The sequence below is a fragment of the Panthera uncia genome, chromosome D2 (assembly GCF_023721935.1).
Source record: "Panthera uncia isolate 11264 chromosome D2, Puncia_PCG_1.0, whole genome shotgun sequence".
Lineage (NCBI taxonomy): Eukaryota > Metazoa > Chordata > Mammalia > Carnivora > Felidae > Panthera > Panthera uncia.
Genome location: NC_064818.1, coordinates 48,791,005 through 48,803,491, shown reverse-complemented (window position 1 = coordinate 48,803,491; position 12,487 = coordinate 48,791,005). Strand labels below are relative to the sequence as shown.

At 42.7% G+C, this 12,487-nt stretch overlaps 1 long non-coding RNA gene across 1 annotated transcript; it reads right to left on the bottom strand.

Annotated features, from left to right (window-relative positions):
• Positions 1-9,268: 9,268 nt before the first annotated feature.
• Positions 9,269-11,584, bottom strand: LOC125933525 (uncharacterized). The gene is made up of 3 exons (XR_007460980.1): positions 11,500-11,584; positions 10,701-11,409; positions 9,269-10,052 (listed from the first exon to the last, which is right to left on the bottom strand). It is a non-coding gene; the product is annotated as an uncharacterized LOC125933525 (long non-coding RNA).
• Positions 11,585-12,487: the final 903 nt, after the last annotated feature.

Below are 12,487 nucleotides of genomic sequence, written 5' to 3'. Positions count from 1 at the left end.
AAGTTTGTACCTTTTGACCACCGTCTTGCAATTCCCCTCCCCCCAACTCCCAGGACTGGTACTTTTTTTTAATTCTATTATAGTTAATGTACACTGTTTTATTAGTTTCAAGTGTAGAATATGGTCATTCAACAAGTCTATATATTACTCAGTGCTCATCATGATAAATGCACTCTTAATCTTCACGTATTTCACTCATTCCTCATCATCTCCCCTCTGGTAACCATCAGTTCGCTAGAGGTAAGGGCCTATTTCATGGTTTGTCTCTTTTTTTGTTGTTATTCATTAGTTTGGTTTCTTAAGTCCACATATAGGAGGCTTAGCTGGAAGATGGCAAAGTAGGAGGACCCAAAGCTCACTTTGCTCATTGATGTAAATAACAGAACTAGATCACTTGCTCATTGATGTAAATAACCCAGAAATGATCCAAAGGCTGGAAGGACAAACTCCACGGCTAAATGTAGAGAAGGGGCCACGTCAAATTGGGCAGAAAGGGCAGAGAGGTGGTGGGGAGCTAAAAGACCAAGGGACTGTCTGTGGGATGGAGTGACTCACAGGTGAGGAGAGAGAAACAGGCTATCATAACAGGGAACCAGCATGTGGAAGACAAATCCCCAGAACATTTGGCTTTGAAAACCAGAGGAGCTGGATTTCATGAGTTCTTACAATCAGTGGGATTTAAAACCTGGAATTAAAAAAAAAAAAAAAAATCAGCAGGCTCTGCTCTGATAGAGCCAGGAGGGCAAGAGGAAACTGAGGCCTTGCCCTTAAAGAGATAACACAACTAACAGTCCTTGGAGACTCACCATAGAAGCAGCAGTTTGAAAAACACCTTAAGTATACAGGAGGGAGAGTTGCCTACTCATCTCAGAGCATGTCTTGGAGGGACAGAGATCCTTGGGATCCTGTGTTCCTTGGAAAGTGCCATTTCCCTCCCTAGACACAAGGCCACCTGTGGGAACAATTGTGGTGCTCACACTCACTACCTAACTTGCTAACACCACGGGTCCCACCCCTCTTCTGCACTTCAGCAGAACCACCCCCTCCAAGATACTCTTGACCAGAGTCCATCCAGGGCCTTGGAGAGAGGAAAAGATAGCCACATAAACCAGTCACAACGTGGCCCTAGCAGTTAGCTGGGAAAAGACAACTGGTCTGACTGCGGGCCCCACCCACCAATAAAAGCTTCTGAGGGGACAATGCAGGGAAGGGCCTTGCACTTTGGTGCTACTGCATCTCCGGTAAATGCCAGGTCTGACTCAACTGAAGCCCAAAGCAGACCCGGACTGGCCCACTAACACCACAGAGACCAAAGACTGCCCACCACAGGCAAAGAGAGCTACTGCAGACGATTGGACTGAAGGGAGGAGTGGCTCAGCCACAACAGCAAGACACACAAAACACACACAGGAGACATCCCTGAAGCACCAGCTTCTGGTGAACAAGGGATACTGCACTGCAGGGCACTACAGGAATTCTTCTTCATAAGGCCACTACTTTCAAGAGCAGAAGATGTAGCTAACTTTCAACACACACACACACACACACACACACACACACACACACACACAGAGTTAGACAAAATGAAGACAGAGGAATATGGCCCAAATGAAAGAACAGGACAAAATCACAGCAAAAGACCTCAGTGAAAATTAGATAAGTGATATGCCTGATAGAGAATGTAAAGTAATGATGTAAAGTAATGATCATAAAGATACTCACTGGACTTGAGAAAAGAGTGAAAGACATCACTGAGACCAAATCAGAGATGAAGAACACAATAAATGAAATGAAAAATACACCAGATAAAATAAATAGTAGACAGACTAACAAAAGCAGAAGAGCAAATCAGTGACTTGGAGGACAGAGTAATGGAAAGTAACAAAACTTAGCAGATGAGAAAAAAATTATGCAAAATGAGAATAGACTTAGGGAACTCAGCAACACTATCAAGCACAATAACATTTGCCTTAATGGGATTCCAGAATAAAAAGAGAGAGAAAAAAGGGAGCAGAAAATATATTTGAAGATATAATAGCTGAAAACTTCCCAAACCTGGGGCAGGGAACAGAAATGTAGATCCAGGATGCACAGAGAGCCCCTGACAAAATCAACCTCAGGAGGTCCACCAAGAAGACACATAATATTTAGAATGGCAAAAAAATAGTGATAAGGAAAGAATTTTTAAATCACCAAGAGAAAAAAAAACAGTTACATTCAAGAGAAACTCCATAAGGTTATCAATGGACTTTTCAGCAGAAACTTTGCAGGCTAGAAGGGTGTGGCATGATATATACAAAGTGCTCAAAGGGAAAAATCTGCAGCCAAGAATACTCCATCCAGTAAGGCTATCATTCAGAATAGAAAGAGAGATAAAGAGTTTCCCAGAAAAACAAAAGTTAAAAGAATTCATGACCACTAAACCAGCCCTACAAGAAATGTTAAAGAAAGTACTCTTTGAGTGGAAAGGAAAGATCATAAGTAAGAGTAAGAAAAGTAGGAAGCACAAAAGCAGTAAAAAAAATAAGTCTTTCTGTAAAAATCAATCATCCATTACGTAGAAGGATGACATCATGTCCCTAAAACATGGGGTGGGAGAGAAATAATGATTGGATTCCATCTTAAGTAACCATCAATCTAAATAGACTGCTCATATGTGGAATTTTAAGAAACAAACAAAACAAAAGGGGCACCAGGGTGGCTCAGTTTGTTAAACATCCAACTTCAGCTCAGGTCATGATCTCTCTTCTAGGATTTTTATGGTTTCAGGTCTCATATTTAGGTCTTTAATCCATTTTGAGCTTGTTTTTGTGTATGGTGAAAGAAAGTGGTCTAGTTTCCTTCCTTTGCATGTAGCTGTTCACTTTTCCCAACACCATTTGTTGAAGATACTATCCTTTTCATATTGTATATTCTTTCCTCCTTTGTCAAAGAGTAATTGACCATATAATCGTGAGTTTATTTCTGGGCTCTGTGTTCTGTTGATCTATGTGTCTATTTTCGTGCCAGTACCATAATGTTTTAATTACTACAGCTTTGTAGTATAACTTGAAATCCAGGAATATGATACTTCCAGTGTTGCTTTTCTTTTTCAAGACTGCTTTGGATTTTTGGAGTCTTTTGTGGTTCCATACAAATTTTAGAATTGTTTGTTCAACTTCCGTTGGCATTTTGATAGGGATTGCATTAAATCTGTAGATTGCTTTAGGTAGTATGGACATTTTCACATTTGTTCTTCCAACGCATGAGCATGGAGTGTCTTTCCATTTATTTGTGCCATGGCTGGTGTTTTTAAGAAGCAAGAAGCTGAGCACATTTAGCCTTAGATCAATATGCAAATGACTCACATCACAATCAAATAGGAGATGCCAAAGTCTGTTCCTGACTCACTCGAAACTCTCTTGAGAGCTGTGTGGTAGGCTCCAGACACTCCAGCACAAACCCAATAATCTCAGCAATTACCAAGCACACATGAGTAGCATGAGTCACCCTGGCTCATGCAAGATGAAGAGGCTGAGGTAACAGCCACGTTTTTAAGGCACTTTTAACTCTCTCAAGCAGGATTTTTGTTTTTTATTGGTGGTGTTTTATAGGGTTTTTTTTCTTTTTTTGGTTGGTTTGTTTGTTCATTTTTGCTATCATTGCATTTCTTCCCAAGTCAGGAGGGTGGTTATTGCAAGACCCATCCCAAAGATGAAGAATCTCAGGACGAGCAAAGCCATACCCCATATTATATGATTACCGAATGGCGGAGCCTGGCTCTTGATAAGAACAACTCTCCCCTGTAATGTGCTTTTGTCCTTGTGAACTATGTCTTATCCTTCAAAACTCAACTCAAATGACACATCCTCTGAGAACACATCCCTCCCCTCAGGAAGAATTAGTCACTCTCATCTGTGTGCTCCCAAATCTGGACAAATAGTGCCTCTGATGTAGTGGTTCTAATTGGAGGGACCTTGTTCATATACCCAAAGTGCTTAGTATGGGAGAGGGGTCGGCAAACTACAGAATGCAGGACAAATCCAGCCCACTGGTTTTTGTACAACTCTTGGGCTAAGAATAGTTTTTATATTTTTAAAGGGTTGTAAAAGAAAAAAGAGGAGGAGACTATGCAACAGAGTCTATATTTGGCCTGCAAAGTCTAAAATATGTCCTATCTTGTCCTTTACAGAAAATGTTTGTTGAGGCTGGACAGCAGGGGCACTATCATGGATCACTATGTGAAATCATTCATTATCAGGCCCCAAACTGCCTCTCTGTCCATCCTCTCATTAAATTTGATGCTCCAGACGTATAGAACCAACGGGATGTGCCAAATACAACAGACTTTTTCACACTTCCATGTTCTTTGCTTATGATAGGTTCTCCCTTTTGGCTTGTGTGTGTGTGTGTGTGTGTGTGTGTGTGTGTATTTTGGCCTCATTTTATTAATTTATTATCGCTATGGCTAGTGCCACTTTGCTTTTCTTTTTTATTCAGGTACAGTTTATATACAAAGAAATACACTGATCTTAAGTGTACAGAGCAATAAAATCTGATAAAAACATACATCCTACCTAGATATAAAACTTTTCCAAGACCCTTAGAAAGTTCCCTCCTGTTCCTTTCCAATCGATTTGGTTCCCTACCCCAAGCCAAGAGACAACTAATATTCTGCATTTTTATCTCCATAGATTAGTTCCATCTGCTATAGAGCTTCATATGAATCGAATCATATAGTATTTACTCTTTAGTGACTGGCTTCTCCACGCAGCATGTTTTTGAGATTCACCCAGTCGTGTGCTGAAACTGACTTATATTGGTCCATAAGAGCTGACTGCCAAATTTTGAGAACTGGTTGTTAAAAACAACTATTATTAAAAGCTAAATTATATAAACATACAATTAAGTAGATTATATGTAAAAACAAGATAATACTCAAAACACATTATTCCCTAATGTTTTACCACATTTCACTATTCTCTATTCTCTTGAGGTTATTGGTATCCATTCTGTCTGTATAACGGTGTGCTTCCCAGTTCTGGGTTCAGTGTCACCGCACTGGTAGCTTGAAATTGGCTATAGTGGGAGTTACCTACACCATGAAAATCAGCAAACACCACAAATAAGAATTTTTTTCACTTGTTGGAGCGCCAGTTCTTAAGCACTTACCGGAAAACCACTAGATACATCTATGTCTGAAGGTATCAATAGCCCATTCTTTTTTGTCGCTGAATAGTACTCTATTGTATATTTATGTTACAATTTTTGCTGTTGATGGGTATTTGTGTTATTTCGACTTTTGTATGTACAAAGCAGCTATGAACTCCCTCATATAAGAATTTTTATTAGTTTGTGCTCCCATTTATTTTGCGGTTCCCATTTTATTGTATCTTGGGTTTGCATTATTTTGGAGATTTGAAGCATGGGTGGTATTTGACCTTATAAGTAAGCACCACATTTCTGCCAAAGAGGTGGTGCCATTTTACAGTTCCATCAGCAACATGCTAGAGAGAGCCCCGGTTGTCTTACATTCTTAGTTACGTTGGTGTCATCGGATTTGGTTTCTGCCATTCTCCTAGGTGTGTAGTGATATTTCCCTGAGGTTTCTATTTTCCCTGCTGACTAATAGTGTTGAGAACTTTTTCGTGTGTTTATTGGCCATTTGTATATCTTTTATTTTGAGGTTTCTGATCAAGACTTTGGCTTCTTTTCAATTGAGTTTCGTGTCTTGTTAATATTGAGTCAGTGTTCTTTATGCATTCTCAACAGAGCCCTTTGTCAGCTATACGTTTTAGGACTATTTTCTCCCCATCTATGGCATGCCTATCTTACTATTCATGGTGTCTGTTGATAAACAGAAGCTTTTAATTTTGCTGAGTACAATTTATCAATTGTCTCCTTCATGGATTCTGCTTTCCGTGACTTATCCAGGAAATCATTGCTTACCTGAAATTCGTAAAGAGACTTTCCTATGCTTACTTCTAAAAGTCTTATGGATTTTACATGGTGTATGATCCATCTTGAATTAATTTGTGTGTATGATGTGAGTGAGGTAGGGGGCAAGGTTCATTTTTTCCCCTCTATATATTTCTTCTAGCACTACTTTTCCTGTTTAATTCCTTCAGTAACTTTGTCAGAAATTAGTTGACTATATTAACGTTGGTCTATTTCTGGTCTCTATCCATTCATCAAAAAGTGTTTCTGCCAGAGTGCCTTCTTGTGCAGGGTCACCTGGCACATCCCCCCACCCGGGCAGCACCAAGTGACCTGCCTCAGAAAGATGAGAAACAGCCTTTATGAAACTACTCTGTTCAATTCAGAATTGAACAAAATCTAGTGGACTCAGGGAGGATCCATAGGAGAGCAGTTTAAAAAAAGGCTTAAACAGACCTTCTGAGGAAAGGCTAAAAAATAAAGATTATTTCAGCTCAAACAGAAGGTGACTATAAATATTCAAACAATGAAAGAATAGCATACAAACAAGAGTGGTTAGCTGTGAGCCAGGTCCACAGAGGACAGAAAAAGAGGAAGCTGACAGCTTCAAGAGGGAGACATTTGCACTAAATCTAAGGAAGAGGGGCTCCTGGGAGGTTTAGTTGGTTCAGCATCGGACTCTTGATTTTGGTTCAGGTCATGAACTCACCGTTCATGGGATCGAGCTCTGTGTTGGGCTCTGTGCTGACAGTGCCTGCATGGGATTCCCTCTCTCTCTCTCTCTCTCTCTCTCTCTCTCTCTCTGGCCCTCCCCTCCTCGCACATGCTTTCTCACTGTCTGTCTCAAAATTAATAAACATTTTCTTTTTAAATCTAAGGAAGAAATGGGAGGAACTGTGGTTTGGAACTAATAAGAATAATCTGACACACGGGGCTGAGTCGGTTAAGCATCCTACTCTTGATCTCAGCTCAGATCATGATCTCATGGTTCGAGAGATCAAGCCCAAAGTCAGGCTCTGTGCTGACAGTGCGGAGCCTGCTTCAGATTCTCTCTCTCCACCTCTCTCCTCGTCCCCCTCTCACACACACTCTCTCTCTCTGTCTCTTTCAAAATAGATAAATATTTTTAAAAAGAATAATCTGACACCAACCTAAGTAAGTCTGTGTTTACATGACACACATAACGTAGATTTTTTTTCTTAAGTCAGAAGAACTGTCGATTATTTTTCAGAATGTTTTTCATGTCCCTTCTACACATGTGGAAACTTCTTTGCAACATAAGGCAATATTTGGACATGAGACTTCCAAGGTTAAGGCTGTCATATACTGAAGTTGGATTTTTCTAGTGTACTATGACCTGACCACCCTTAGGAGAGACTCACTTTATTCTAACTTCCATTTTATCATGGATAATAATATTATGGAGATGTCAGGGAGTCGCTACCATGAAATTCGTGATCATCAGGCTGGTGAGCCTGTAGCTATCTATATATTTGTTATGCTCTGAGAAAGGTATAGTTACCTACCTTTGCACAAAAACATAGTCTACTGAAAAGTGCCTCCAAAATAGTTGCTAAGATACAGCTTTGACTGGGGCAATGAAAACAAGAATGAGTGGTTTCACACTGCAGAGGAAAACAGAAAATTCAAATCAATTCAATCTAGGAAAAGGAAAAAAAAAATTCAGACTGACTCGGCATTGGGTGGGCCAAACATTGGAAAGATTAGCCGAGTCTTTTACATTTCATCCAGATGTTCTGAAACCCAAAAACGTTGGCCAATAATTTAAAAGCAGCTTAAAATAAAAAGTCTTGGAGACAAAACAGCTGCTAGGGTTTAATATAAGGCTCCGAATGCTGTGAGGGTTTCAATGAAGAAGTGATCACATAAAATTCTGTGAGTCGTGAACAGTGAGAGGCTTTGCTGCAGAGGCATTGGAGGCTCACTGAAGGATGCCGGGATGTTGGCAGGGTGGTAGCAGTGCCGGAGGCTTACGGACATTTACCTAGTAATCTAAGAATAACAAAGACTTTATTTGGGGGCCAGATAGCTTTCCATGTGGCTGAATTCATGGTACATACAGTTACTGGAAGCTACAGAGATAAGTTGGAAACAGATGCAGGAAGCCTTGAATGACCTACCCAAGGCCTAATGAGGAACTTCCTTCAGAGAGTGGCTACCATGTCTAAGGCACACTGGGCAAAGAGCTTTCATCTTGAGCACCAATTCCCATGAATTGATAAGAAAGGACCAGAACTGTTTGCAGAGAGTGATTCTGAGGCCACGTCTCCGGACAGTGGGAAGGATCCTGCGATCAATTAATGGTGTCTGCCATGGTCCCTAAAAGCAGTGCTAGTTTAGATTCCACAGGTGTTTAGCTATGTCACCTCCCTGGGCTTTTCTAAGATTGTAGGCCCTCTGAAAAGCATGTGTTTTTGTTTAGAACATCATTTATTTCTTTGTTCTTACGGTTAGTTTCCATTTCTGTTTTGTGGAGAGTATAATGGCCACACCGTTGATTTGGTGTTAAATATCTTAACTCACTGAAATTCCGTTGAAGCCATAAGAAGGTGAAAGAAAGAAAAAAGATTGGAAAAGGCCGACTTCTGTCGAAGGAAATGTCTGAAAAATACCTACAGTTTCCTTTTTTTTTTTCTTCCTTATATATTTTACATTATTTTTGGCAAGTGGCCTAGAAGAGAAAAAGGAATTATGTAGCCTAGTGGCCACTCCATTTATTCTATTTGCCACAGAAAGAGCCCTGCTTGCCACGGGCACCAGGACTCTGCTTCTCTAAACAGAAGCTGCTGGCAAAAACAAACAAACAAAAAAACAAAACAACAACAACAAAAAAAGGAAACATTCACTTCCCAAAGGATGTGTTCGTCCTGAAAGGTAGTTCTCTTCTCAGCTGCCAATAAAAAGAAAGCTATTTTGATGTGCCTGGGTGGCTCTGTTGGTTAAGTGTGGGGCTTTGGCTCAGGTGGTGATCTCAGGGTTCTTGAGTTCGAGCCCGCATCAGGCTTTGCACTGATTAGCGCGAAGCCTGCTTAGGATCCTCCCTCTCTGCCTCTCCCCCACTCTCTCTCTCTCAAAATAAATAAACGTTTTTTTTTTAAAGTATATTTTTCAGTTAACAGCTCAATTTTTCAGGTATCAGAAATGCTAGAAACAATACAGTCTACAAGATCACGGACCTAGTGAAATTCTTTGCGTGGGTACCTTTTCAACCCTTCGAATTCAAAATAGCAACACATGGGGTTTTGTCCTCACATTTTTCCCTCGAGAGGTATTAAGTTCTTTCAGAACTGGAATGTGATCTTTAAAGTGTCTGGCTACCTGAAGTCAAAGTAGTAATAGTATATCAAGTCATGCCAGTGAAAGACCCCTAATTGTCCCCTCTTCTCCCTGCCTCCTCCACCCCTCCCCAGACTCACTTTCAGCTCCAGAAGACAGAACAACCAGCAATACAAAATACTCTTGGGAGGGGCACCGGGTGGGTCAGTTGGTTAAGCGTCCAACTTTAGCTCAGGTCATGATCTCACCGTTCGTGGGTTTGAGCCCCGCGTCAGGCTCTGTGCTGACAGCTCAGAGCCTGGAGCCTGCTCCGGATTCTGTGGCTCCCTCTCTCTCTCTGCCCCTCCCCAACTCATGCTCTGTCCCTGTCTCTCTCAAAAATAAATAAAACCATTAAAAAAAATTTTTTAAGACTGTTAGGAAACGCTTTGGATGTCACCCATGAAAAGGGCCTATGTATGTGGGAATCCTGACCACTCACCTCCCTCGGGGCTCATCTAAGCTGTGTGGGGAGTAGATTTAACTGTCAGTTTAATCTGCTTCCCGGAATGAGCTTGATGGGGTGGGGTGGGAGAGTCCCAACATTTAATTTCTTTGTGTGGGCCTGCCCATTGACTCAAAAACTCACGTTTATTTGAAACATGTACTGAACCCATACAGTATGCTTGATGCTATGCGGAGAAGCTGAAGCAGGGGGTGTCCTGAGTTCAGCGAGCTCCCAGTGTAGTGGAAGAAATGGAAACACACAACTGAAATATTTGGTCCAGTGCAGCATAAGAGTGGTCCCCCAATCCAATGTGGGCACTCCCGGTGGTCTTTTGGAGCAGGAAAGGCCAGAGCTGTGGAAGATCATTCAGAAATGAATGCTCAGCCCCCTGAATTCAAAATCAGGTGGGGAGGTCTTTGCCATAGAAAAACACCCTCGGGGCACCTGGGTGGCTCAGTTGGTTAAGCATCTGACTCTTGATTTCGGCTCAGGTCATGACCTCACTGTTTGTGAAGTGCATTGGTCTCTGTGCTGATAGCACGCAACCTGCTTGGGATTCTCCGTCTCCCTCCCTCTCCGCCCCTCCCCTGCTCACACATGCATGTGCGCTCGCTCTCTCTCTCTCTCTCTCTCCCCCCCCCCTTCTCTCCCTCTCAAAAATAACATTAAAAAAAAGAAAGAAAAATACCCTCAACATTCAAATACAGGGATCCGCAGTTCATCTAAATGATGGAATATTGCAGTTTTTAAACATTTTAAGTTTCATGTATATATATGTTTACACACATATATTTATTGCACGTATACACATATGTAGGTGTGTGTGTAAGTGTACGTACACACACACATTTTTAATGGACAGGGGACTGTTCAAGAATATAAAGTAGGAAAAATTATAACAGGATAAAAACTATATATGTGATATAACAACTATCATTTTGGGTCAGTCTCAGCCTGTAGATAATGATGCTATTGGCTAGAAATGCCTGCGGGCACTCACTGGGGCCGGTACCACTTGTAGGGAGCCCCCCAGAGCCAGTGTGGTGGCTGGACCAGCCCTTCCAGTTCTTGTTATGATTCCAAGACAAGTTCAGCAGTAACCATCAGGAAACTGAAAAATCAAGGCGTATTACTCACAAGTTTTGGAGGGCACACGGCATGCCTGGAGCCACCCAGGAGACCTCTGAGAGAAAGAGGAGGGGGGCCTGGGGTTCTTCCTTTACTGCCACGGAGGGTGGGGTGCCTAGCGTTTCTTGATTTCACTATTGGTGAACTTAAAACATAAGATCCAGAATTAAATCCCTCGGAGGGAAAGGCAAGCGGCTGGATGTTTCCCCTTCCCCAATTCCTAGATACAGTTGACTCACCCTGTCATTCTTCCCCAGTCTGTGGAGGTCCAGAAGCCTGCCAAAGACTTCTGCAGCTGCCGGTGGGCATCAGTGCTCTTGGTCCCCTGAGCTGCCGCCTCCCCCACCCTCAGGTTTATGCTGCTTGTTTGGGTCTAGAAGTGAAATTAACACCTCTTCACAGCACCCCCAAAATATCCATTCACACAGTGCAACATAAGCCTCTCCCCCATCCAGCTTCCCCCCACTTCCAAAACCCTTTGGTCAGAGGACACCCAGCCCCCACACCCCCTCTCCTTCCTATTCCAAGGGACAAGATGTTCTTCCACGCTGAATCCAGAAAATGTATCAGTTTATTTTTCTCTGAAAAAGAAAGAATTTCACGCCAAAGGGGAATTCTGATGCCAGCTGTTACTTTAATTAAAAAAATAAAAAAATCAACTCATTACATACCAAAATGCTAACAGAGGAATTGCAAAGTCCAGGCACTGTGGGCAGTTATTTTCTTGGTGATTTTCTGTATTTCCCAAGTTTTCTGTGTATCCCTTTCCAAATAAGAAACACAAAAGGAAAAAAACGGTGTCATTGTTGATAGCACTCACTGATGAAGAGGGTGCAAAGGCCCCCGATGGAGGAGGAAAGGGGACCTGCCAGGGCAGGCAGGCTCCCTAGGGCAGGTGAGTTGGCGGAGCACGCCCCCTCGTGGGGCGTCCCGTTGGCACCCTCCACTCTCCAGGGTCCGTTAGAGCTGCCTTTGCAAAGGTCACCCCAGGCGCCTCTTGGAAAGCCAGTGAATGATCTTGTCCCAGCCTCACCCTTCCCTGCGCGCCCTGCTGAGGGGAAAGGGGAGAGGCTGTGGCATTCTGGTGTGCCAGCAGCCACTAGGAACGGGGGTCCTGGCTGCCAGGAGGGTGCAGAGTGGGAGAACTGCCGAGCAAGTCCACTTCCTAACAGCCTGCTTTAACCTCCTGGATTCATTAACCTTAGTTCTAATTAGTGCGGCTCCAGCATTTTGCTGCCGCTCGCCATCGCAGCTGCTTAATTGCCTGAACAGAGCAGTTTGCCTATTTGGGGCTACAAATTAAAAGGTCTTGTTTCAGTTTGTGTGTTTCCTAATTTTAATTTAATTTGCAGCATTAATCCTTCTCAAGATTCACTAGCACGCAGCTCCGCTGTTTGCTAAAGCAAACAGCCCCGCCTCGGGCCTCCCCACCACTCTCGCTCTGCCGCCTAGGGGAGCCCCCAGATTTGTTGGGGAGGGGAAGATACACTGGGAGAAGTCTCTCTCCTGGAGAGGACTGGTTTGGTGAGATAGCTCCCACCCAACCACCTGCACACCCCAACACCACCGCCTCCCTGGTGCTGCTCTTGGCCTCCAGGGGCCTCATCTCTTCTCTTAGCTCTCCTCCCTTCTTCATGGTCTCATAATACTGCTCTCTGC